The sequence below is a fragment of the Equus przewalskii genome, chromosome 20 (genome assembly GCF_037783145.1).
Source record: "Equus przewalskii isolate Varuska chromosome 20, EquPr2, whole genome shotgun sequence".
NCBI classification, from domain to species: domain Eukaryota; kingdom Metazoa; phylum Chordata; class Mammalia; order Perissodactyla; family Equidae; genus Equus; species Equus przewalskii.
The window spans coordinates 10,952,105-10,978,115 of record NC_091850.1 but is presented as its reverse complement, the minus strand read 5'-3'; the positions used below and the strand labels follow the sequence as shown (position 1 = coordinate 10,978,115).

The window sequence follows — 26,011 nt, the reverse complement described above, 5'->3', positions numbered from 1 at the left end:
GGGCTGGAGACATGAACAGACATTTCTCCAAAGAAGATATACTGATGGCCAATAGGCACATGAAAAGATGCTCATCATCGCTGATCATCAGGGAAATGCAAATCAAAACTACACTAAGATATCACCTTACACCCGTTAGAATGACAAAAATATCTAAAACTAATAGCAACAAATGTTGGAGAGGTTGCCGAGAAAAAGGAACCCTCATACACTGCTGGTGGGAATGCAAACTGGTGCAGCCACTATGGAAAACAGTATGGAAATTCCTCAAAAAATTAAAAATAGAACTACCAGCCATCCCACTACTGGGTATTTATCCAAAGAGCTTGAAGTCAGCAGTCCCAAAAGTCCTATGTACCCCAATGTTCATTGCAGCTCTGTTTACAATAGCCAAGACGTGGAAGCAACCTAAGTGCCCATCAACAGACGAATGGATAAAGAAGATGTGGTACAGATATACAATGGAATACTACTCAGCTGCAAAACAGAACAAAATCATTCCATTTGCAATAACATGGATGGACCTTGAGAGAATTATGTTAAGCGAAATAAGCCAGCGAGAGAAAGATAATCTGTGTATGACTCCACTCATATGAGGAATTTAAAATTATGGACTAAGAACAGTTTAGTGTATACCAGGGGAAAGGTGGGGTGGGGGGTGGGCACAAAGGGTGAAGTGGTGCACCTACAACATGACTGACAAACATTAATGTACAGCTGAAATTTCACAAGATTGTAACCTATCAATAACTCAATAAAAAAAAAGTTTTTAAAACACATAAAGTAAATATAGCAAAATGATAATAATCATTAAATCTTAGCGAGAGTATGTAATCTCCCAAAAGTTAAGAACTATTCCATACTTTAGTATATTTGCAAATTATAAATAATAGATAATAGTAATAGATATAAAAAACAGATTCTCCAACCTCTTACCCCTTTTGTCCTTTTTGAACCCAAGTCTCTGTGCGTAGGATATATGCAGGTATATTTTTAAAGCGTCAATAGCTAGCAACATCTACTAGCTCTTCATTAATGTAATTTTAGTCACTTGCATTACTTAAAAGTAATAAATCTGTATTTCTCATAAAGTACTTAATATTTTTAATATTTTATTAATTTGGACAAGCTTTACCCCACCCTCACCCCTATGCAGTTAATATGAATTGTGAAGTATTTATGTATTACACATTTATTCTTCCATAGGATGATTATAATCTACTTAAAAGATAATGCTACCATCTTGATTCTTCAATCACATTAAGTGAAAAGTTAATGGAAATACACTGAGGTGATTGACTCCAGGAAAGGATACTTTCTAAATGCATTAGTAGGATGATTTCATAGTGTATTATTTTAAATATAAATATTTTCCTTTAACAGGGAGAGCAATAGCAATTATCCTTTTAATCTTAATATATTTGTATTAGTCTCATTGCTGCTGTAACCGTTACCACAACTTAGTGGCTTAAAGCAATACAACTTTATTGTCTTCCAGTGCTAGAGGTCAGAAGTCTGAAACAGATCTCACAGAACTAAAATCAAGATGTTGGTCACGCTGCTTTCCTTCTAAAAGCTCTCCTTTCACGGCTTCTAGAGCCTGCCCTCATCTTTTGCCTCATGGCCTCATCACCCTGACCTCTGCTTCTGTTGTCACATCTCCTTCTCTTACTCTGCCTCTCCTGCCTTCCTCTTATAAAGACCCTTGGAGGTTACATTGGACCCACCAGGGTGACCCACTCATCTCAAGATCCTCAACTTAGTCACAGCTGCAAAGTCCCTTTTGCCTTGGAAGGCATCATTCACAGGTTCCAGGATTAGAACACGGAGATCTTTGGGGGGTCATTATTCTGTCTACTAGAATACTCTTATCATTTTGCCCCTCTGAATTCAACCAATGTAGTAGACAGCTATCGCTGCAATCGTGTTGTGTAACAAACGACCCAAAACTCAAAGGCTCATGCAGTGTACTTTTCTCATGTAAGGGTCGCAGATCAGCTGGAGTGGCTCTGCTTCTGCGGAGAATTAGGTGGCGTGGTTCCAGGGTTCAGGGTGGGTTTGTGTCTGCTCCATATGTTTCAATCTGGGGTCCAGGCAGAAGAGGCCATGAACATCTGGGGCATGTTCTTCTCTGTACAAGCACAAGAATGCAAGAAGACAAGTCAAACCTCACACGCACCTTTAAAGCCTTTACTTGCATTACATCCAGTCAAATTTCATTGACCAAAGCAAATCACGCGGCCAAATGCAAAGTTACTGAAGTAAGGACGTTAACTGCACCCCACGGAGGAGTGGGAAGAGAGTGAATATTTGCTGAACAGGAATTCAATTTCCCATTCGTTGGGTGGGATACTAGCCAGCTTGAAACTTCTCAGTGATTATATACCTTCCAAATATTTTGAGCTTTTACAGGTTGATGAAATAAGCACATGACCTCTCATTGTGACTCTTTTAAAAGCAACCTGACTTATCCAGGATATAAGTGAAAACAAGGAAGCGGGCAAGAAAGGCTAGCAAGCACCAAAATAGATAAACTAAGGTGTGTAGACAACTCTCATAAAAGAACTCTCTAGACCCTCATCTATAAACTATTTACTCTTACTTGACACATAGTTCTGACAATGTTGAATGCCTCCTATCTAGGTCCACAATAAAATAACACCAAAAGACAAAGAAAAGAAAACCCACAACTAACAGATATCAACAAGGAAAGCATAAAATATGGAGACCAAATCTTAAAAAAAAAAAAAAAGCACAAAAGAATGGAAAATGGCTTCACATAGCTCAATAAATCTTAAGGTTCTCATTTCATCAGAGTTTAAGAAAAATTGGGCTAGACAGTGGGATCCATGAGGGCAGGGGTCTTGCCCATCTTGTTCACCATCATTCTCCCACTGTCCAGGACAGTGCTTTGCACAAAGTATGCATTCACCGAATATCGGCAAAATTAATGTCATAATGATAAAAAATAAATGCTGTTTACTATATTCTATTTCAGATGACAGAGAAGGACTCTCTGTGTGCAAGTATCTGAACCAACAAGACTAAGTTGAGAAGCTCCTGGGGGAGTCAGAGGAAGCATTAATTAAAAGGCTACAGAGGTGTTTCATGAAACCCAAAGGCAGAAGAACAGGTGGGAAGCCGGAGAACACTGTCTGCCCGCGTCTTGTCTCTGCTTCTCTGCACATGTACTTCATAGTCTGAACAGACCAGCTCCCTCCCCAGGCAAGAGAGAGGGTGCATCTCCTAAGGCTTCTATTTCAGGACTAGACATACGCAGAGGCTGGCTAACTCTTCCTAGGTTTCCCTCAAGTTCCCAGGAGAGAGAGTTTTCTCCACCCCCGCTCCAATCAATCAACCAATAAGCAAGCAAAATAGACAAGGTTCCCAAGGGCCTGTGGTTGGTAGACTGCTAGCATGCACAGACTGCTAGATCGCACCCTGTGTGATCCCCTCCTCTTGAGTGTGGGCTGGACTTACTGACTCACTTCTAATGATTAGAATAGAAAAAAGTGATGTCCCTTCCAAAATTAGATTATACAAAGACTTCGGCTTTCGTCTTAGGCATGTGTGATCTCTTGAGTCACTTGCCTTGGGTCTACCTTGTGCCTCATTATGAGGCAGCCCTACAAAAAGTCCCATGGGACAAGGGACCAAGATCTACCAATAGCCACATAAATGACCTTGGCAGTGAATCTCCACCCCCATCCTAGTCAAACTTTCAGATGAGACCCACTGACAGCTTGACTGCAACTTCATGAGCGACCTGAGCCACAGACACCTGCTAAGCATGCCTGCATTCCTGACTCACGGAAACTGTGAGATAACAAATGTCCGTTATTTTAAGCCTTGAAGTTTTGGAGTAATTTGTTATGCAGTAATAACTAATAATACTAATAATGTCCAAAGACAGGAGAAATGTTAGTGAGTTAAGCGGCCACTAACGTATGTCTACTAAAAATCTGTAATACATTTTCAAAAATATTTCTACCCCAAATGATTAAAATAAACAAGTTTTTATACCAAAAAGCTAATCCTCTAACCATGGATCCTACACATCAGCTAGAATGAATCTGACCACAGTTTCCTTTAAGACAATGAGGGCGCACAGGTTCTTTTCAGGTAGCTTTGTTTTCTATATAAGGAAAAGTAGGATGTCAGAAGACTATAACTGGAGGCGAAAAAGATGTTTCCAGATCCTCAGCCTGGAATGGCCGCCTCAATTCTGGTTGATGCCACCATCGCCAAAGGACGCTTACCATGCCACTTGGGTCACTTGGCCTATGAACTAAAGGTTTGGTTGTCCCTGGGTGTCATGGCTCCATCCAAGATCCCCGAGTGCAGGCTGAACTGACACGAGACACTCTTGTCGCGACACAACAGCTAACACTTCAACTACAAAAGAAAAATCACTAAAAGATTTGCAAGAAAGATTATTTCAAAGTTTGGGAAGAGGGAAATCATTTAATCTCTCAATGAGCTTAAATGGTAGGTCTTTTTGAAATCAGCATATAACATCATGATGGTGATTAATCTTTTTTTCTAAAAATGCCTTTTTGGCACAAACTGAGCGACCACTTCACGAACAATTGGGCACCCAAATAATTGGAAATATTTCACAAGAGCAAATGGAGCAAAAGAGATCATGGAAAGCCGGAAATATATGGATGCAATTTTGAGCCTAAATGAACATGCAGTGCCATATACAAAGTAATCAGTGAGATGTGAAAACAGATGTAGATCCCTCTGATTTGAATCAACAGAGTGTGAAGGACTCTTATTATCAAAGGGAAACCTTGATGGCACCAGGCCCTTGTCCAGATCCAGACATCCATGGTCCCAGCTTCGGAGATGCAAAAGCCCACCGCCGAGCTGCCTCCAGTCAGGAGGCTTGAGAGCAGCTCTCAGAGCGGTACTCTTTGGCTAACTGTGACTCAGAAGCTTTCCTCCCTATCTTTCTTCTCCTGAAAAATTTTCCTCCCAATTCGCAGTTTTAAAATCACCTTGTCAATACAGGACCTCTGACTTAGAGAAGAGAAGTGGCCTATATTTTCACACTAAGTCCAGGGAAACTGATACTCTGTAGCATAAGGAGCAGCCACATAGCTGTTCCTTCCAGAAAACTAACCGAGGCCAAGAAAAAGCAGTGTTCTTCCTACTCCAAAGAAAGAATCAAGGATCATTTTTTCAGAGCCCCAAGGAGCCCTGAAAACCTCCAGAGATTTCCAAACTTTGTTCATCTGAGTTCAGGGATATTGAGAGAGGCTACAGCTAAAGAAAAGGATGGGCTAATGATGAGATCAAGAAAAGCATTTTCAGGGCTGGCCCGGTGGCACAGTGGTTGAGTTTGCATGTTCAGCTTTAGCAGTGGCCGAGGGTTCACCAGTTCGGATCCTGGGCACAGACCTGTGCATCACTCATCAAGCTATGCTGGTGCAGCATCCCACATGCAAAATAGAGGGAGTATGGCACAGATGTTAGCTCAGCAACAATCTTCCTCAAGCAAAAAGAGGAAGATTGGCAATAGATGTTAGCTCAGGGTCAGTCTTCCTCACCAAAAAAAAAGAAAAGCACATGAAAAGATGTTTAACATCACTAATCATCAGGGAAATGCAAATCAAAACTATGCTTAGATATCACCTTACACCTGTTAGAATGACTATAACCACCAAGACAAAAAATAACAAGTGTTGGAGAGGATGTGGACAAAAAGGAACCCTCATACACCGCTGGTGGGAATGCAAACTGGCGCAGCCACTATGGAAAACTGTATGGAGATTTCTCAAAAATTTAAAGATAGAAATATCATATGACCCAGATCTCCCACTACTGGGTATCTATCCAAAGAACTTGAAATCAACAATTCAAAGAGACTTATGCACCCCTATGTTCACTGCAGCATTATTCACGATAGCCAAGATGTGGAAGCAACCTAAGTGCCCATCGACTGATGATGGGATAAAGAAGTTGTGGTATATATATTCAATTTGGAACACTACTCAGCCATAAAAAAGGAGAAAATCATCCCATTTGCAACAACATGGATGGACCTTGAGGGTATTATGTTAAGTGAAACAAACCAGATAAAGACAAATACCATATAATGTCACTTATATGTGGAAGATAAACAAACACACAGACAAAGAGAACAGTTCAGTGGTTACCAGGGGGAAGGGGACTGGGGGTGGGCACAAAGGGTGAAGGGGAGCACTTACATGGTGATGGACAAATAATAACATACAACTGAAATTTCATAGTGTGTAAACTATTATGACTGCAATAAAAAAAAGAAAAGAAAAGCATTTTCAAACAAAGATTTGCTTGAGGCTTCCTTCAAAGTCAGTTTCAAAGTCACCTTAAAATTAATAGAAGAAATTTGAGGCAAAGCTCTACTGTAGCAGAATTATATCTTGAAATCTTAATCTGCGTGTAGGTTCTAGTCCCCTCCACTTTCTTGACAATACTCCAGGCTGTTTCTTTTCCTTCTTCTAGCCAGAATGGGAGGAAAAACAAAACTCAAAGAAGTTTCTAGCCTGAGAATGGGACTAAAAGAAGCCTATACATAAAAATCCCTTCCATTTATAGGCTAGATGGAGGAAGGGTTGGAGGGAAGAGCAGTAAGCAAAGGATAAATTTAAAGTGAAAAGGAAGGAGGACTCCCAGAATTCCTCAAAGTGGGAAAGACAAAATGGGCGTTCTGCATGTCTTGAGGACCGGAGAGAGGAGTGGAAGGGTGTCAAAGCAAGCTGACCCAGTGATTGAAGACAATCCTGCGAGAATCCTGGGAATCCTTCGGATTTGGAGGTGGGAGACCCAGACACCAGAAGTATGGTCGAGGATGAGGAGGGAAAACTTGCCGCTGACGAAGGTGGCAACAGAACAGAAGAGAATCATTTGCAAAGTTTCCTCTGAGCCAAAGTAGAGGTGGACTCGTCGTTCCTGCTCCTATTAAGCCCAAAATAAGAGAACGGATTGGAGATTCTGGTACCATAGAAATGACTGAATGAGCCTAGGGGGAGAAAGGGACATTTAGAAAAGATACCCCATCAAAGACCACCATTTTTTCACACAGGGTAATGTGATCCAAACATACGTTTAGGTAACTGACTAACTGAAGATAACACAGTTCTTTTTACCTTACAGTTCAAAGAAAGCGTGGAGATAAAGGATTTTGCCCTGAGAGTGTTTTTCACTTCTTATATCTATAACGAAGAAGCCCTGTGCTGATTTCCAAAGTGCTTAATGATATTCACATCATTCTACCTGGTGAAGAAACTTCCAACTAGACAACGCGATTTTTAACAGAACCTGCTATTGACTGGGGGAGGCGGGGAGATACACAGACGCACATCCAAAGAGCTTCAAATCTGTGATGAGCAATACTGTGGGAGCAGTAAAATGGATCAAAACCATTACACAGTCCAACTATAACAGTAGACACCATATTCACCAAGAATGCCTCGCCCCAAAGGGGCTGCCTCTTGATCATCTCACTGTTTTCAACAAAGTGGTGAAATTGGGTCAGATGCTTTCAGCCAGCCCCATCACAGGAGCGACTCAACCAGCGCTCAGTGAGAAGATATAATCAGTGAGATTTCACCAACAGTTGCATGAAAATGCCCTGAACCTCCTCTCTGGTAGTGTCAACGCAGCTTATAAAACTCTGAAGAGTCTGCAGGTGTTTATAAGTCTGGGCTCTTGAAATATTAAGAGAAGAGAAATTGCCTGGACACCAACACTGATGTGCTGTGCGAGGTCTCCATCGCTCATCTGAGTTCTACCCAGTGGAGAGACTCATTGGAGAAGAATCTCACTCATTTACCACTGAGTCACATAGAAAAACATTTTTATGTTGGCCCACAGTTTATGATTTAAAGTGTTACGGTTTCTGTTAAAACATATTATAAAAAAAAAATTCACATGAATTTCTAACATTTAAAATGTAAGGAATTTTCCTATTTTCTGAGGGCATGAGTTTAGAATATGGCCCCAGGCTCCCAGAAATAACAATTCAGTGTCCACGCAATTAGGGATACTTAATGGGAAAGGTCAAGAAGCAGCGGCCTGGAGTCTGTGTACGGAGAAGCCTCACACGTGTAAATCGCTCAGCTTTCATGACTCATCTCGCCGGAAAGTCACCTGCCACCCAAGAAAAGCCCTTGCAATAGGCTTAGCTATTGAGATATCATCACACAGTGTTGGATAAAAGGCAATAATATGGACAGCATGCATGTCCAGGCAACATATCTCAACTTTTCTCAAACAATCAATGGACTCTGTTACAAAAGAGACACAGTCTGGAACCCACACGATCTAACTTCGCTAAAAATAAAATATTCATTGGATGACAGAATACTTCAGCTGAACGTGTTTTAAAAGATGGCAGTGTTAGCTTCATCGCCAGATCTCTTAATCAGTAGACTTTCTTCATCTGTGTTATTTCTCTTGATGTGATATGTTTTCTCGGCCAAGATAACCCAACCACGAACATGGTGAAAAGGTTTCCGCCAGCCCAGCCTCAACTTCCCCTCCAGCCTCACAGTGGGTTCTTCTACTCCTCTGCAATCTTATATCTCAGCTATCATCCCTCTCCAGGCTTCCCTCACTGGTATTTACCTTCCTGCATCAGTTATTTATGTTGTAATCAACCCTATAGCTCAGGTGAAATTTAAAAAAAATAAAGCATGGAAAATTATTTTGAAATGAAATGAAAACTTCAGTAATTTGATTTGCAGGAAACGAAGAACGAAGTGTCACAACTAGCATGATTTTAAATGTCGTAATTAATTACGCATGCGTCTATGTTTGGATGCTCAATTTCTGACTAATTATGCAGAAAATGTAATTGCGTACTGAAGTGTTCAATCGTGCCTGCTCTCACTTTCATTGACGGCAACCAGGTTTCTGTTGTTGTTGTTAATGGTACGTACCACCTGTTGAAATTGTTGCAATGTTGTCAAGACACAAATAATCAAGTGATCTCTCCTAGAATGTAGTTGTTCCTGTTGAGAAAATTGTAGAAAGATCTAAAATTGTTTCCTAATTTATCACGCTATTTTTCAAAAAATTGTGTGACTTTTACATTCTTTTGTCTTCTCCTGAAATAACTTGTTAACAATCATGTTAGGCACATCATGCAGCTTCGTTCCTCCTATGGATTCGTGATAGAGACTTTTTATTTTCTTGAAAGAGTCATGAAGCTCAAAGGAATCATGAATGACCATCACGTTTATGTCATTCTAGACAGGCTTCTTTTTAATGACACTGAAGGGAATTTATAACCTTTTCTCCATTTTAAGATGCCTAATAAAGTGAATATCAAGGAAGCAAAGGAAATAAAACCAAATTTAAAACTTCCGCTGAATAAGTCATGGGAGTAATTGCGTTTGTGAGTATTTTCTCACTAAAGGAAAGAAAAGAGAGCAAGCAAACAAAAAATTCCAAAAGTTCTTACAATACTTAGCAGGATAACAACTACTTTATTGTGTTTTTCCGAAACTCCTGAGGAAGATTTATTACATACAGTTGACTTTTTCTGTAGAAGCCAGATAAATTCCAAGGCCCTTTGTGGCCCGGTCTCAGAGGTACCGCCTATAAGAGATACTGTCCAGCCACCAAAAGTGAAAGCAGTTCCAGTCCTTTCTCCTGCCTCTGAAGCGCCTGTGAGGGATATTAGCAGAGCACACCTACATAAGTTCGCACCTTCCAGCCTCACGGAACACTGCTTCCCAGGTCCCTGCCGTCAGGCAGGCCACGGGGCCAGGGCCAGGTCATGGGCTTCAAGCAAAAGTCTCTTCCTGGCTAAAACTTGGAAGAATGGTTGTGAGGCCTCCATAGCCTCTCCTCCCCTGCCATTCTTATGACAACAGACTCGTACGATCAAAGCAGCTGGGGCCACCAAGTCACCACATGGAGGACTCCTGCCCAGCTGAGTCCCCAGGACCTGCACCAGACTTCAAGTAAGAAATGAACTTTTGCTGTGTTAAGCCAAAGAAATTTAGTTGTTTGCAACTTTGCAATGACAGCAGCACCTCGCCTGTCTTGACACGTAAGCGTTAAAGGGAGGCCATTCGTCCACCCTCTGCAGCACTTCCTGTGCGCTCCTCTCTCCACCTACCGTGGTCTAGAGCTTCTCACTCTCTCAACTTCCCCGCCATGCCCATCAATCAGCATCCTGGGTTGTTTTTCCTTGCTTTGTCCTCCCTTCTCTCTAATCCTATCTGTCTCAATAGAATCTCCTGGTTCTGCAAAAGCCCAAAAGCTGGATTGACAAAAGTCAAACTCTATGCAGAATAAATTGAGGCTCCAAGGGAAAAAAGAAATTCCCTCTGGGATGGACAAAGTGAGGTGCAAAGACTGGAAACACTCACTTGAAAACTGTTACCCCTATCATCTGCTTTTGGTCCCAAAACAAGTGTGTTAGGATTCACCCTTTAGTAACTTATTCTTACCTGCCTAGCCTGTTGCAGTTGCTAAAGTTACCGAACCAGGTTCATTTTTGCCTGCAGCCCTGAAAGCCAAACACTGAGACGACGAGATTGCAGCAGAGAGAGGGTTTACTCACAAAGCAGCCAAGTGAGAAAGCGAGAGCATGAGCCTCAAATTCACTTCCCCGAAAACAGGGACTCAGATATTTATGGGATAGGGGGCAAGGTGGTCTGAAATGTGGAGAGAGGTGATTGGAGGTGAGGAGAGGTGAGGTAATTGACGATCTACGCAAGCGTAGTCAGACTCCATGCCTCCTCATAGGACCCATGTTCACAAAATGGCGGCATTAGCATGATCTGAGGGTGGAGTTTTTAGCCTTTTGACGTCAAAAGGTCTCCTATTGGACGTCTGCGGGCCTGGTTGATGAGTTGGTGGTCTCAACCAGCCTGAAGTGGACAAGGGGTTCTAATTCCTGAAAAACAGCTCACACACCCATTACCATAGTGACCCAGGCTCCAGGGAGATTATCTATAGGAGCCTAGTGGGAGTCAGAGAGCATACTGCCTAAACAGCACAGTTAACAATGGGTGGGTTAAACAGCTAAAAGCTATAATCAGTAATTGCAAAAATGAAAAAAAACTTTAGTACCTAGATACTTAATCATCAATGGCTGTTTGCTGGTTTCACTAACATACGTTTTATTTTAAGCACTAGTGCTGTCACTCTTTGACCCCCTTTATTCAGAGCCATCAGAGGCAAACACCACAGCCAATGCCTATGTGAATAGTTCCCTCTGGAGTTGTGCAGTGTATAGCCTGCATGACCATAAGAGCACCACCTCCATAGCATCAGTAATGTGATATTGAACAAGTCAGAAAAGAAACATAATTCACACCATTACAGTTTACACAAAAGACCATGCAAACTTTTAAGGAGGATTTTTGTTCTTTTTTTTTTTTTTCTTTTTTAAGGAAGATTAGCCCTGAGCTAACTACTGCCAGTCCTCCTCTTTTTGCTGAGGAAGCCTGGCTCTGAGCTAACATCCATGTGCCCATCTTCCTCTACTTTACATGTGGGACACCTGACACAACATGGCATGTCAAGCGGTGCCATGTCCGAGCCTGGGATCTGAATCGGTGAATCCCGGGCCACCAAGAGGCAGAACGTGCGAACTTAACTGCTGCGCCACTGGGCCGGCCCCTTGTTCAATTTTTTAATGACACTATTAATAAAATCTACAACTAACACCTACTATTGCAAACACTGTCCTAGTAGCTGGAGCAGTTACAAAAAGATATAGGATATGATCTTAACCCTCAGAAAGGTTGCCTCTACATAGGGAGATAGGGCACATTCACGAGGAGATCAATATCAGTGAAGGATAATATTTAACAAGCAAAACAAATGGAATTCATAATAACGTGTTATGATCAAGGTATGCTGAAGTGATCAAGGAAGACAGTGGAAAAGGTGAGTGCTCAGCTGGACCCCAAGAGATGTGTTCAAATCAGAAAAGAAGGAAAGAGACGTGTCTTTAAATTTCAAAGTCTGAGCTGCAGTGTTTGCTGACAGGACTATAAAAGGAGACTATTTGTCATTGTGTGGGACTAAACTACTTCCAAGGCCACCCAGAGCAAACTGGAAGGGATGTCATGCTCATATTTCACAGGAGTGCTTGGTAGCCACAATTTCACACCAGCCAGCTCCCCTCAGATGGAGCCTTCCTTCATCTCCCTAATCAAAACCCCTAATCAACACTCACCTGAGTGAAGGCATGAAAAGTGCATTATGCAGATATGGTCCCTGCCCTCTAGGGGATTACTATCTAAAACTGGCAAACTTGGCTCCGACCAGCCTAGAGACATAATTAGCGGGGCTAAGGATGAGCAATGTATTTTCTGCAAGGCTCACTGCCATCAGACAGAACAGTTTGTAGCCATCACTGATCTGAGCTGAATTCAAATTAGTGACCCAAAGGCTGCACTGTCTGGGTGTTATTTTCAATCTCCTTGGCTCTCCAATCTCCAGAAGTTTCATTTTTCATTCTTACTGTGCAGTCATCATCAACTACCAAAGGGATGCAATCCAGACACGCTAAAAATAGCATTCGTGCCTTCTGAAAGCCAGACTCAGATTTATGACAGTTTTAAAATTTGGTTCTTCATCTTAAAAGTTCAACATTCCACAAGAACTGGGCAAAGTAAGACTTACCTGGCCTGTAGAGCATGAAAGCCCGTGACTTGACGCAGTGGGCAATCAGGCCTCTGTGCAATCCATTTACATTAGGGAGAGAGAGCATTTTCTTTTGCTTGACAGGTTGACATGCCTTCATGTGTTTTCCACTTAATCAACAGAATCATTAAGGCACTGAGAGTTTTGATGGTCTCAATAAAAAACATCTATTTCTGTAAAACCTATCACGATAAATAATTTAACAAACATACCTCCTCAAAAGACTATAAAAAGAGAGGAAGAATTATTCTTTCATACTTAAATCACAGACTGCCTTTGAGTTGAGCCAAAGCAAGTCCAGATTCAAAATGAGGGCAGGATGATGTTCAACAGTAAATGATAAAGTTGAAGTGAAAAGCAGGTTACAGAAAAATGCAATCTAATTTCTGTTTTAAATATATATTATATATATATTTACTTACATATATTTAGATATATTATAATTGATATATTTGAGTTTATACTTACATCATAAAGGTCTGGGAGAATTATATCAATATAAACTGTTGACATTATCAATCCAAGGGGCGACTTGTGGTAGGTGGAACTTTCACATTCTCTGTGTTCGAATTTTTTACACTAATCTCATTCTATCAGGAAAAATTAAGGTATTTTCATTTTTAAAATACACACACATATATGCATATACACTCACTGTATTTGCATATATAAATTTATACCAGTGCAAATCAAGTTGGATATTACATCTCTTTCTGGCTGCCTGGATATCGAGGCTCAGTTGTCAGGAATGAGGTGGCATTAGATTGGGAACCTAACGTCCGTCTGGAGGGGAGAAGCTGTGATGGAGACCGGGGCGAAGAGAGAACCGATAGGTTATAGTGTGTGTCCCCAGAAGGGGAGCCTAATGTCCACATTCCAATGTTCCAGGAAGAACTGATACCCACAGAATCTGAGTTGTGGATTGGAACCTAGCAAGCAGGCATCTCCGGTCAACAGTGTACACTGGCTTCCAGGTGCACAGCAGCATCTTACTTTGAGAACAAGCAGAAGATGTGTTCATCTGATTGAAGCAGGACCTCAGCCAATCAGGGAGAGAGGGCAGGCAAGGCTCGGCAAGGCCAGCCCTGGACAAAAAGCTGAACTCAGGGCAGGAGCTGAACTCCACCAGGAGCCAGGCCTAGGACAGGTGGTGGGCTGCGGCTAGGTGGGCACCCCCAACCCCCAGATCCACAGGGTCACTCCAGATTCCACACTTTTGTGCTGGTGAAGGAAAGGTGCCTCGTTTAGCCCAAGCTGGGCCTCCTGGTTTAGGGATTGGGCCACAGACTGAAAGGTTTTATTACCTAGATTAGGGCAGCACTGGGCTGGCAAGAATGACACCAGTAGTTTCGATTTGGTCTTTCTCACCAAAATTAAGAGAATTTTTCCTCTAACTCTCACCAGTTAAATACAAACAGGATGAAGTTTAGTCCTAAGAATAGGTCTGAAAATTTACAGAACCTCCTAATGCCGAGGCCAGGACTGCCTGCTCAGTAGCTGTGAGCCTTTGAGGTCCTGAGTTAACTTCAAAGAAGACAAAGAGAAGTCCATTTCACGGAATCTTAGATTTTATCAATGGCATGATGCCCATGTGGAAATCAGGGAACTGGCATATGGCCTTTCCAGTCACCTTCTCAGTAACATTCAGAATAAGGATTCTGTCTGGAAGAGGAAAAAATCCTTCCTCCTCTGGTGGCTGTGATCTTTCCCTTTCATTCACACCTGTTTGCCCAGGAAAGCTGACCCCTTCCTAGCTTCTCCTTAAAAGTTCTCAGCGTCTTGAGATATTAAACTGAATGTGTTGGCATTTTAGTGCCTGCCCTTTCCAGAATCAAGAGATCAAATTAATATAGATCCCATACATAAACTAGGGAAAAAGTAAAGATGGAATATTCTAAGACTGTAAGCACTTCAGGGAAGCATCAGGTGCTGTGTTTCCTGGGTAGGGAAATGCTGGGAGAGCACAGCAGTCCTGTGGGATCACTTATTCCTGGGGCCCCTCTCCAGACCACTGCTGTCATAGGGAGGGGTTCAAGATAGCCCCAAATTCCAACTGAAACAATCCTCAACACTGTCTTGTCTTACAGTCCAAAGACTCTTAAAACCAAAATATTAAATTGGCTTTGGTGATGCCATGATTTTCAAACTGTGTCTCTTTGGGAAATGGATATTCCACTGGTAAAAATAGAAAAATGATGTTTTTTCCCCTTTGCAATTCTCAGGGGAAAAAATCCTAAGAAAATGGACAAAATTTTCTCAGTTTTAAGATTTTTCTCTCATAAATGTTTTTTAGATTTTTGCTACCTGCTATCAGTGGAGGCTAGAGTCATGGCAGACCAGTCCAGGAAAGTTGGAGCCACAGAGGAGGCATGCTTCCTGCCACAGACCTCACTGGAAATGGGGAGGGTATGGGTGGGAGATGGGGGGAGTGAGAGGGCTGGGCTGGGGGAACAGGAAGGAGAAATACCCCGCCTTCTCCTTCTCTCTCTGCCCGCAATCTCCCGCTCTGGCCTTCCATTGGCCAAACCCAACAGGAACCACTTGTCACAAGAACCTGCAAGGATTCACCTCCTGAGCAACAAAAGTGAGCAGCGAAGAGCAATAAATGAGTCTAAAGGCCATGAGAGCAAGGACCAGCACATATGGCATCTGATTTAGCAAGAATTCACAGATTAGTTATGACACGTTTAAAATATCACCCTTTCTCGGTCATGCCCGCAATACTCCTATGACATCTAGGTATTCTTGCACCTGGATATGTTTGAGCGTGACTGTTGGATTTACTTAGGAGCCCAAGTCATAGAGTGGTATACAACGGTGTTTTCAAACTGTGTTCTGTAGACCCAGAGTTTCCATGGAGCTCTTCTACAGCTAGAGTGCAGGCAGCATGGACTGAATACATCAGCTCCCACCTCCGTCTCTGCTGAAGCCAGAGCAGCATTGCTTTTTATCTGTTTTACACTCTGGGTCTATGTAAGATTTTGCTTGAACAAAATGCCTCTCAGCTTAAACAGATAGAAATTCACTGGCATATGAAATTGCTGCTAAGAATTCTCTCAATGATCACACTTCCTTTTTTTCCTTTAGTTTGTTATGATATTGAGTTATTACTTCCCTATGTTTTATATTCTACCACATTTATAGACTAAACATAAATACAGGCCACTCCAGCTTAGCATGTGTGTATATACATAGTTAGGAGCCAACTGTTTGGAATTTCAAATGCTTTTTCCTGAAATAATATCATCCAGGTAGTTACAACCACAAATCAGCCCACACAATCCCACTTAGCCATAATGTACCTGAATCCGTGCTAACAATAAATAAATTAGAACCTGGGCAGCATTTATAATAAAGTCCCAAAGGAAAAATGGATTCTAGTTTCCCATCTGAAATGCAGACTACCCACCTCATCTCCCACAGTGGGATCTGAAGCTTTTCTTCCTCACACCCTCTGCATTTTTCAGAGAAGCAAAGATTTTTTGAAACTATCAAATGCTGACAAAGATGAAGCAAAATACTCATGCTCATAGATTACCTGGGGGACTAAGTAGAAACAAATATAACTGTTTGTCTGGGTCTTTAGAGAAGCAGATGCCGAGACTGGATTAAACATACAAGAATTTTCTTAGGGGAAATGTTGGTGTGAGAGAAACTGGAGAGAGAGCAAGGAAGGCTGAGAGCTGTCGGACCACAACGCAGTCTGACCTCAAGTGAAGGGAAGGAAGGTTGGTGTCAGCATCCTAGACTCTGTGTGTGTGTGTGTGTCTGTGTCTGTGTCTGTGTCTGTGACTGTGTCTGTGTGTATCCTAATACAGCCTATTGATTTTGTTTCTCTGGAGAATCCTAACTAATACAAGACCCATCAATGAAATCACAGACATTGAAGGGGGTAGGAGAAAGGGATTAAAGAGTTTGATAAAAAGACTTTGAAGAGAGAAGTTATCTTACTGTGAGTCTCAGCTAATTGAGAAAGGCCTCAAGGGTACCTCTCAGAGAGCTTTAAAATGTGTTCTCTGCATTGGGTGACACTGAGGATGGGTGCCTGAGTCTGATAAAGCTAATGTGAACTATGGACTGGAGTCTGACACCTGGTTCCCTTCCCCCCAGGGAAATTTAGAGGCCAGAAGGGCTGACTGACCAACTGCTTCCCTGGAGGTCCCAGGAAAGGCTTTCAGGCATGGGATGAGGCTGATCTCCCAGAGTTTGTCTGGGCTCAGAATGAGTGATGGTTCCCCACAGACTGCAAGTAGCCAGATGAAAAAGAGCCTGCATAGGGTTATAGAGTCAACTGGAGTTGTTAAGAGACCTCAGGAAGAGGCCAGAGACTTACCACCTAATGCCCCAAATTAAGGAAAAGAGTCACAGGAAATCACCCGAAAGACAGATGCTTCTTCCCAAGTACAGAGAACTGGAAGAGAAACACCCAGGAGGGCCACCTCTGCAGAGCTCACAAAGGAGAGAAAGGGATCTGCAGGCCTAATCATCTGCCAGGCCACACAGTCCAGGAGCCCTCCAGTCAAGTAAGAACTTTGCTATGCCAGTGTGCTCTCCTCTCTTCCTGAGCTTCCTCTTCTAGGAGAAAGGAGTGGGGCCCGATACTGGAAGGTGATGGGGAACTGAAGGACCACGCCCACTCAGGACTTTCAGGAAGAAACAGGTCTATGGGGGGAAACCATCAGTAGGATTGGAGTTTGGATCACTAGCCAGGGCATTCCAATTGTAAAGCACATCTCTAGTTGTGACTTAAAGTAACTCCAGGATTTCTATTACTTGAGAGTGAGCAGAAAAATCATGGGTTTGGTAGTTTCCACCCATGACTGGGGGAAGATTATTCCCCACAGAACAAAGTTTAAAGAAGCAGTAGGAGGGGGGAAAAATAAGTTGTGTTATGATCACAATCCACACATCGTGCTTGTGCAGCACGCCAACTACATTTGCTCGGCCAGCTGGCATGACTTATAACAACCGTGCTCAGATCTCATCCTGTTTGAATGACAGTGATTGAGATGATTGCTTTCCCTTTTGAAAAATCCCCAAAGAGGAAAATGCCACCCATGTGATTTGGAAAGAAGAACTTTAGTCAAATACTAAGAAGAGGACCTGGGCCAGTAGCAGAGGTAGGAGCCTTTAGGATTCACAGTTTTTTATATCGCCTCTCTCTTAGCTAACTTAAATGCTCACAAAGTCACACTAAGGTAATAAATGATACACAATTCTTTTACACAGAAAATAAGATTCACCAAGTTTCAAAAGGAAACCAGACATCTTTTATCCTTTCCTGAGTCTTTCATTACAGATGTTGTGACAATGGGAACCAACGAGGAATGGAACCCCCAAAGAAGAGGGACAGAAGCTGAAGACGATGCTCAGGAGATGGGACCCAAGGTAACAGGTGAGGTAGGTTATTGGACAGGGTAAGACAAAAGCAGAGAGGAAGTCGAAGAAAGATGGCAGCTCTCAGCAACAACACATCAGTGGAGGGGAAAAGGAAGGAGGAGTAAGAAAAATTTCAAGGAGGACTGGTGATGAAGCAAAGCGTGGAGGCCACCTGTCACCCAGCTAAGAGCAGCTGCAGCTGGATGCGGACTCGCGTAGAGGAGGGACATCCATGGGCTGCACAAGTCTTGAGGTTGCTGCCATCCCTGACTTTGATCCCCTGTACTCAAGAAAGAGTGACACGGCAACGCTCTGTAACCTCAATCCCTCCGTGAAACTGACAGCAAGATAAGCTTCATTACAGTAACAAAAAGACAAATTTTTTACCTAGTCAAGTTATTACAGCACATTCTGATCAGGATAGCTTTAAATTATACATGTACACTTCCTGCCAGAGGTATTATTTAATAAGGCCTAAAGTAAAATTGAAAGCAAAAGCAGAGTGAATTTTTTGAAGTATTTATCTTATGCTCCTGACTGAAGAGAGAGATTTAGTTGTTGTTTCTCAGGTAACTAAACTTTGCTGTCGGGCTTCGTTTTTTATGTATTTAATTTGCCTTTAAACCTGGATTCTGTGCAAAGTTCCGTAACTGCTTTAAAATATGGGCTTTATTAGGGACGTGCAAGCTAAGAATGCAGTAATATTTTCTCCTTATTAACTCGTCACATGGTACCAAGGGGGAGATGGGAACTTGGAGCCCTCAGAGACCCACAGTGGGGGGAGATGAGACCAAGCTCCTGGGTCTTTTCATGGCCCTGAAAATAACTGAGGTTCTGCAAAGAAAAACATGATTCCTTTATCCTCGAAATCCTTTGGTTTTGGAGTTGAATAGTGTAATATTTTACTTAAAAATAAATGGTCACGCTTTGTATAAGGATTTTCAGGGGTGTGTTTTTGCTTTCTTTCTCTCTGGTTGGTTGTTTTTTTGAGACAGAGGATTGCTTTTAAATTGCATTTCAAAAGATACTTTAAATGGGGTTGATAAATGAATGCTACATGTCTCCCCTTTAAACACGGTGTCCACTTTTAGGATGGTGTTATGGTCAATTCTTCAGGCTGACTCAAATTCTGGAAAGTCAACCCAAGCCACCATCCACGTGATTTATTACTGAATATTTACTGAGGATATGAACTTACAATCCAGGTGAGCAAACAGCTCTGCAGTGCAATGCAGAGTGTGGAAAAACCGTATGAGCGAGGCAAAACACTTCAGGCCAGAGGAGTCTCAGAAGTTTGATTTAGTGAAAGAATGCGGGCAACTTCAAACCTGATTTTTGCCTTTAAGTATGACTTAGGCAACTCTCTGAACATAATTTCCTCATCAGTAAAATATTGCAAATCATACATCCAACATAAAATGAAATGAGAGTAGGGAAATACCTAGCACGTGGTGGGTGCTCTCTAAATGCCGGCCTCCTCCCCTTCCCACAGGAGATGTGAGGTCATGGGGACCACGTGCTGGAACACACGATTAGCTCTTGATACTTCACAGAGAGGAACTGACTGGGTTATCTTCGTGTCCCTCAGCCTGGAGCTCCTCTGCAGTCATGGTCACTGCTCTGAGGGTGTAGCAGCTGATCACACCACCCCACTGAACTCTGCTGATGGAGTGCGGGCCATACCATTGGGAAGAGCCAGTGGGGACCACTCCTCTCAAAAGGTGCCTGTTGCAAAGTGAGTGCTATGTGTCTGTGGACTCCTAAGAACAATTTACAGATTCTCCAGATGGCTGAAAAACATGTGACAAAAATGTAAAACTTCACTATTAAAAAATACAAGTTAAAGTAAGATGCTTCTCTTCATTTTTCAAAGTAACAAAAGTTTTGAAACGATCAAATGCTGACAGAGATGAAGCAAAATACTCACTCTCATAGATTATTTGGAAAAGTAAGTAGAAACAAATACAACTGTGTTTGTCAGGGTCTTTAGAGAAGCAGATGCCAAGACTGGATTACACATACAAGAATTTTACTAGGGGAAATGTCGGTGTGAGACAACGGAGAGAGAGCAAGGAAGATTGAGAGCCATCAGACCACGATGCCATCTGACCACAGGAAGAGAGGGAAGGCTGACGTCAGCATCCTGGACTGCCTGGCAGCCTAAGGAAGAGTCAGAAAAGCAATGGGGGAGTCTTCCAGCCAATGGCAGCCATCAGAAGAGTCCTGTGTCTCCCGGGAATAGGCCTGCTTGAGTGTCCCTGCCTCACCAGATCATTGGCCAGGAGCAGCCCACAGGCCTGGGATAGGCCATTGGTCAACTACACTCTCTGCGTTCAGAGGACTGTGAGGCATGTTCTCATAGCTGCTGCAGTCACTTTTTGGTAAACAAACTTGGCAATGTTTATGAAAAGGCTTAAAAATAATTCTACTTTGTTTCAATCTGGTAAGTCTACCTCTTGAAATCTATCCTAAGGAAATATCCTAAAATGGGACAAATAACTTGAGTTACAAAGGTGTTCATTAAAAGTACTTATAATAGCAGCAAATTAGAAGCAACGCCACTGAGCAATAAATCAATAGCAATGCACGTATTCATCACAATCTTGTTCCATTTTGCCAGATACTAAACATCCCAATTTCCTTTTGCAGCTAGAAATTGCCATGGGACCCAGTTATGGCTAAACAGATGTAATAGGGGAAGTCCAGCAGGGCCTTCTAAGAAGGCTTTACTTTCCTGATAAAAGAGAGAGATGCAGGGGCTGGCCCTGTGGCCGAGTGGTTAAGTTCGCGCGCTCCGCTGCAGGCGGCCCAGTGTTTCGTTAGTTCGAATCCTGGGCGCGGACATGGCACTGCTCATCAGACCACGCTGAGGCACCGTCCCACACGCCACAACTAGAAGAACCCACAACGAAGAATACACAACTATGTACCGGGGGGGGGCGCTTTGGGGAGAAAAAGGAAAAAAATAAAATCTTTAAAAAAAAAAAAAGAGAGAGAGAGATGCAGCTGGTGCCATTCTTCCCCCTTTTTACTAATGTAGATGTAAGGGGTGGAGCTGCAGCAGCAATCTCAAGATCATGAGGCAACAAGCAAGCAGATGAACAGTGATCACATCGAAGATGGCAGAGGAGAAGGTAGATCAGTTCCTGAGATTAAAAGAGCAGGATTAAATTAGGGGTCTCGGAAATATAAAAGGCCTAGTAGTGTTATTTAGGCAGTAAAATAGAGAACCAATGAAAAATAAATGGTAATAATCCCAAGGCGCAGTGAGAGCCCAGGTGAGCCCAGCATTAATTTAGAGAAGAGCCACACTCTCAAACATATTTAGTAACAGTGTAAATTGGGATAACTTTTTTGGAGAGCAGTATAGCAATATCTATCAGCATTCAAAATGCACAGATCCTCTAAATTAGCAGTTCCACTACTGGGAAATCATCCTACAGAAAAACACAGGTGCAAAAAGATATATGCACGAGGTTATTTACTGCCGCATTGTCTGAAATAGCAGGAAAATTAGGAGCAACCTAAATGTGAAATTGGAACAATAAAGTACATACATTCACACAATGAAATACTATGCAGCTGTTCAAGAAAGAATGAAGTAGTATACACATAATGACGTGGAAAGATGCCCAGGAGATATTCTTAAGAGAAAAATAGAGCAATACTTATAATATAATCCCACTTTTGAAAAAAAAATAAAACGTGAGTTTAAAACGGTACATATGTATATTAGTATATGCACAGAAAAGTCTGAAAGAGAATAGGCAAACATACACAATGGACCTAGTTAGTATGTTTTCATGCCTCTTCTTACCACTATTGTTGAAGCAGCGCTATTAACGGAAAGCAAATCATAGGAACAACTCAAGGAGGAGGGTCAGCAGGGGTGACCAGCGGAAGGGAATCTGCGGATTTAAAGCAGCTCCAAACCATGAACCTTCCAGATGAGTTCTGGTCGGGGAAGCAAGTGAATGCCAAAGAAGCATAATAAAGAGAAGAGGGAGGACTCAAGAGACTCAGAGTTGTTATCAAGGTAAAGAAAAGCTTCAGGACATGTCATCTGAACCTGTGGAAGATTAGGAAGGTATCTATGAAAGATGAGGGGGTGGGGACATTGCGTTGGGGGGAAGAGAAACGGCTCTGAGTTTGAGTCCCTGAAGCTGGAACAGACCTGAACAAGATTTGCCGTCAAAGTCGTCCCTCAGATGTGGGCCGCACACTGTGCTTTCAAACCCAAGGAGAGGTACCCGTGTGCTCCACCAGGCTCCATTCCATTTCCATCAGCTTTTCTACCTGAGTTTCACTCCTTCTCTGCAAAACTCTGTGTTCTTGAAATTTCTTTCCCTGGCCTCTGCCCCTAAACAAACATAAAGTTTGACTTGAGGGTTTCTAGGGGACTTTATTGCTAAAAATTCAGAGAATAGCCAAATAACAATGCTACTGATCTTTATCCTTAAGTCAATAGAATGCGCCTGTGCCAGCTTTAAGGCGGTGGTGGTGCACGTATTATCATCTCTCTCTTAGACCGCAATTACAAACTCAGCCACTAAATGCCAACCCATCCGTCTTTTTATTGCTGGTCAGATTTCTACATTCCCTTTCATATCATCTTTTCTCTAGCTTTAGCTCCTTTGATTTGAGCTTTAACATGAACACTATTGAGGAGTGTTAGCTTCTAGATAGAGGCATTGCATTTCACAGCAAGTTTCACATCTGTCCTTCCCACCTTGGTGTCTTCTTGTTCACTCCAAACCATTTCCTGAGCCTGCCCAGTGGCCTAGTGGTTAAAGTTTGGTGTGCTCCACTTCAGCAGCCCAGTTCCATTCCTGGGCGTGGAACCACCCCACTCATCTCTCAGCAGCCATGCTGTGGCGGAGGTTCACAAAGAAGAACTAGAACGACTTACAACTAGAATATACAACTATATTCTGGGGCTTTGGGGAGGAAAAAAAAAAAAGAGGAAGATTGGGAACAGATGTTAACTCAGGGTAAATCAAAAAAAAAAGTACCATTTAACAGAAAGACAAAAAAAACCACATTTCCTAATAAAGGTTGTTGAAGTTGAGAAAAGTATGGTGGGTCACCAATGAGACTGTAGAGGTTTTTGAGAACAAAATCGAGGAGCTGGGTACAAAAGTGATTCTGGAAGTCAACCAACAGCAGTGAGGAGCTTAAGCAGATGCTGCCACCATGGAACTGTGGTGAAGGGACAGGGACAGTGGTCTCGACGTGGCAGAGAAACAACCCCTCCGCCACCACTGGTGCAGTATGAAAGGAATGACTTCAGATGATGAGATTTTGAGGGAGGTGACATCAAAAAGCGAGAAACAAGTGTATCCATCAAAGTTTTTGGTAGTAATACACATTGACCAACTCTTGACTCATGTATTTAGAAAAGACATTTAGTAAGAGATTGTTGGTGGCTCACATAATCTCCAGCAGGGCCAGAGAACTTGACTTGGAAGCCACACTACCAGCAACAGGTTCTCAATCCCACTGCTCAGCAGTGGTCCTGGGAAGACACCAGCGCCTCAGCACTGGACACTTTACTTGGCTCACACTGCCAACACCAAACATGCTGCCCACCACCACTGGAACAGCCCTGGACACCACCAGGGACAACTGCCAAGGGCACCACCCACCTGTGGAACAAACGCTGCTGCCTGTGGAAACTGGATCCACTGTTGCCACACTGGCTGCACCAGGACCGGCTCTGTGGTTTCCACTTCTGTGCATAAGGCAGAAAGAATTTTTTAAAGCGTATTATTAAAGGACTTTTTCTGATTAAAAAAACAAATGTTCATTATGAATAAAAGTGCTGAAAATACAGAAAAGTACAAAGAAGCAAATGAAAATAATCCTATAACCTCATATTACTGCTGTTAGCGTTTTCACTATTTTTCTACATCTTTTTCTATGAATATAAAGATCATACTCTACATGATATTTTTATTGTGCTTTTTCACAAATATCTCAAATTATGATTTTTATGACTATTAAAATTCCATTCTTTGGCTACACCAGCATCTTTTGGCAGATCACAGGTTTTCTTCCTCAAATTCCTAAAAGTGAAATAAATGGGTCAAGAGTATGAATATTGACATTTATTGTCTTGTTGCTACAAAAATATTATGCATTTCCTATCATGAGTTGTTGAATATTTCATTTCTCTGAACCTTCACCAAAATTAGGAATAATCAGTTTTTTAAATCTTTACAGGTAAAAAGTTATGCCATTTTTATTTCGTATTTATTTGATCAAAGTAAAGTTTTACATCTTTTCCCATAGACATATATAAATTACCCATTCATATCTTTTCCCTTTTTTCTTTGAAAATATACTTCTTTTCATGAATTCGTAAGGTTTCTTTATATAATAAGGATATAAATCCTTTGTCAAGTACATTTAAAATACTTTTTTAAGTTTTCATTTATCTTGCAAGTTCTTTCTCACATGTAGAGGTTTGAAATGTTTACATAATCAAATCAATGTTTTTATTTATGTTTTCTACCTTTGGATGTGCATCATCTTTTTAAGTAAAATTGTAAGTTTGAATCACGGGGATAAAGGAAACAAATGGTCTTGTCGCTCAACCTTCTCCAGGTCAATGAATGACCCATTCTCCCAATTGCTCGGGACAAGAGCCCTGGAGTCCAAAATGATATCTTTCTCTTTCACCTCACACCTCCAGCTATCAGATCTACCTTTGGAACCTACGTCCAGAACGTGCCCACCTCTCCTCAGCCCAGACACTGGCACGTGGGTCCCAAGCACAGTTATTTCTTACTGGGTTATTGCCCAGCAGCCTTCTAGCTTATTTCTCTGCTTCCTCCCTGTGCTCATAGTCTATTCCGAACACAGCAACCAGAACAATCCTCTTAAAATGAACATCCAATTACACCACTCCTCTGCTCGCACTCTCCAGTGGGTCTCCACCCCATTTCAGTGTAAAAGCCAAAGTCATCCCAATGAACTGCAAGACCCTATACCCGACACCAGATAGGGAGAGAGGGATAAGGGGATTTTTTGAAGCATTGTTAAAGGACTCCCTCCCTGCCTGCTGGGATCTCATGTCCCATCACCCTCCTCCTCCATCACTCTGCTCTAGCCATACTGGCTTCCAAGCTATTTCTCAAACCGGCTAAATGCATTCCTGCCCCAGGACATTCACATAACCTGTTTGCCTTCCTAGGAATGTTCCTGCCCTAAATATCCAAATGCTTCACTCCCTGACTCCACTCAGGATCTCTGCTCAAACATCGTTTTATCAAAGGCCTTCCCTGATTACCATTTCACACAGCTCCTCACTATCACTGCCATCAATCTAGGCCCCGTGCCCTGCTTTATATTTCAGCACAGCATTTGTTACCATCAGACCCATGCATCCGTCAGGTGTTTGTCTGTCTGTCCCTCCTGAAATGAAAGCTCCTTAAGAACAGGGGATTTGTTTTGTTTCCTGCTGTATCCTCAGCACCTTGAATGGGGCTTGTCTTAGGTCTGGGTCTCTGAAGCAGACCCCGAGGCAAGGGCAAGCATGTCACTGACTTATTATGGAAGTGGCACAGGGGACAGGGAAGCAGGGCAGGTCCCAGCCTCAGCTTAATCCAAGGGGAGCTCTAGACTGCACCGTTCCAGCTCAGAGGTAAAGTCGCCCAGGGGCAAGGAAGCCGAGCTTTCTACTCCCTCACCAGTCCCTGGCCACTGCAGGGGTGTAAACTCCCAGGCCCTCAGCTCCAGTAGCTCAAGAGAAATCCTCTGAAGGAAACAAATATCCACCACTAGCAGCCAGGTAATGAAAACTGGTAAAGAGATCCAAGAGCGTCTGGGCAGGGGATCAACAGCAGGCACTATCATATTGAAAGAATGTGTGACACATGAATGAGTGAATGGACGGATGAATGGGTGAGTGAATGAATATAAAAGGAAGATTTTGAAATGTTTGGAATTTTGATAGTGGAAAATGTTGGAC

General features: G+C 42.4%; 1 long non-coding RNA gene across 1 annotated transcript in view; it reads right to left on the bottom strand.

Moving 5' to 3' along the window:
* Positions 1-1,087: 1,087 nt before the first annotated feature.
* Positions 1,088-26,011, bottom strand: part of LOC103564714 (uncharacterized) — a 107,314-nt gene continuing 82,390 nt past the window's right edge. Inside the window, exons 3-4 of the long non-coding RNA XR_011530559.1 lie at positions 23,685-23,770; positions 1,088-2,131 (exon numbers count right to left, since the gene is read on the bottom strand). This is a non-coding gene — a long non-coding RNA (uncharacterized lncRNA). The remainder of the gene's footprint in view (positions 2,132-23,684; positions 23,771-26,011) is intronic.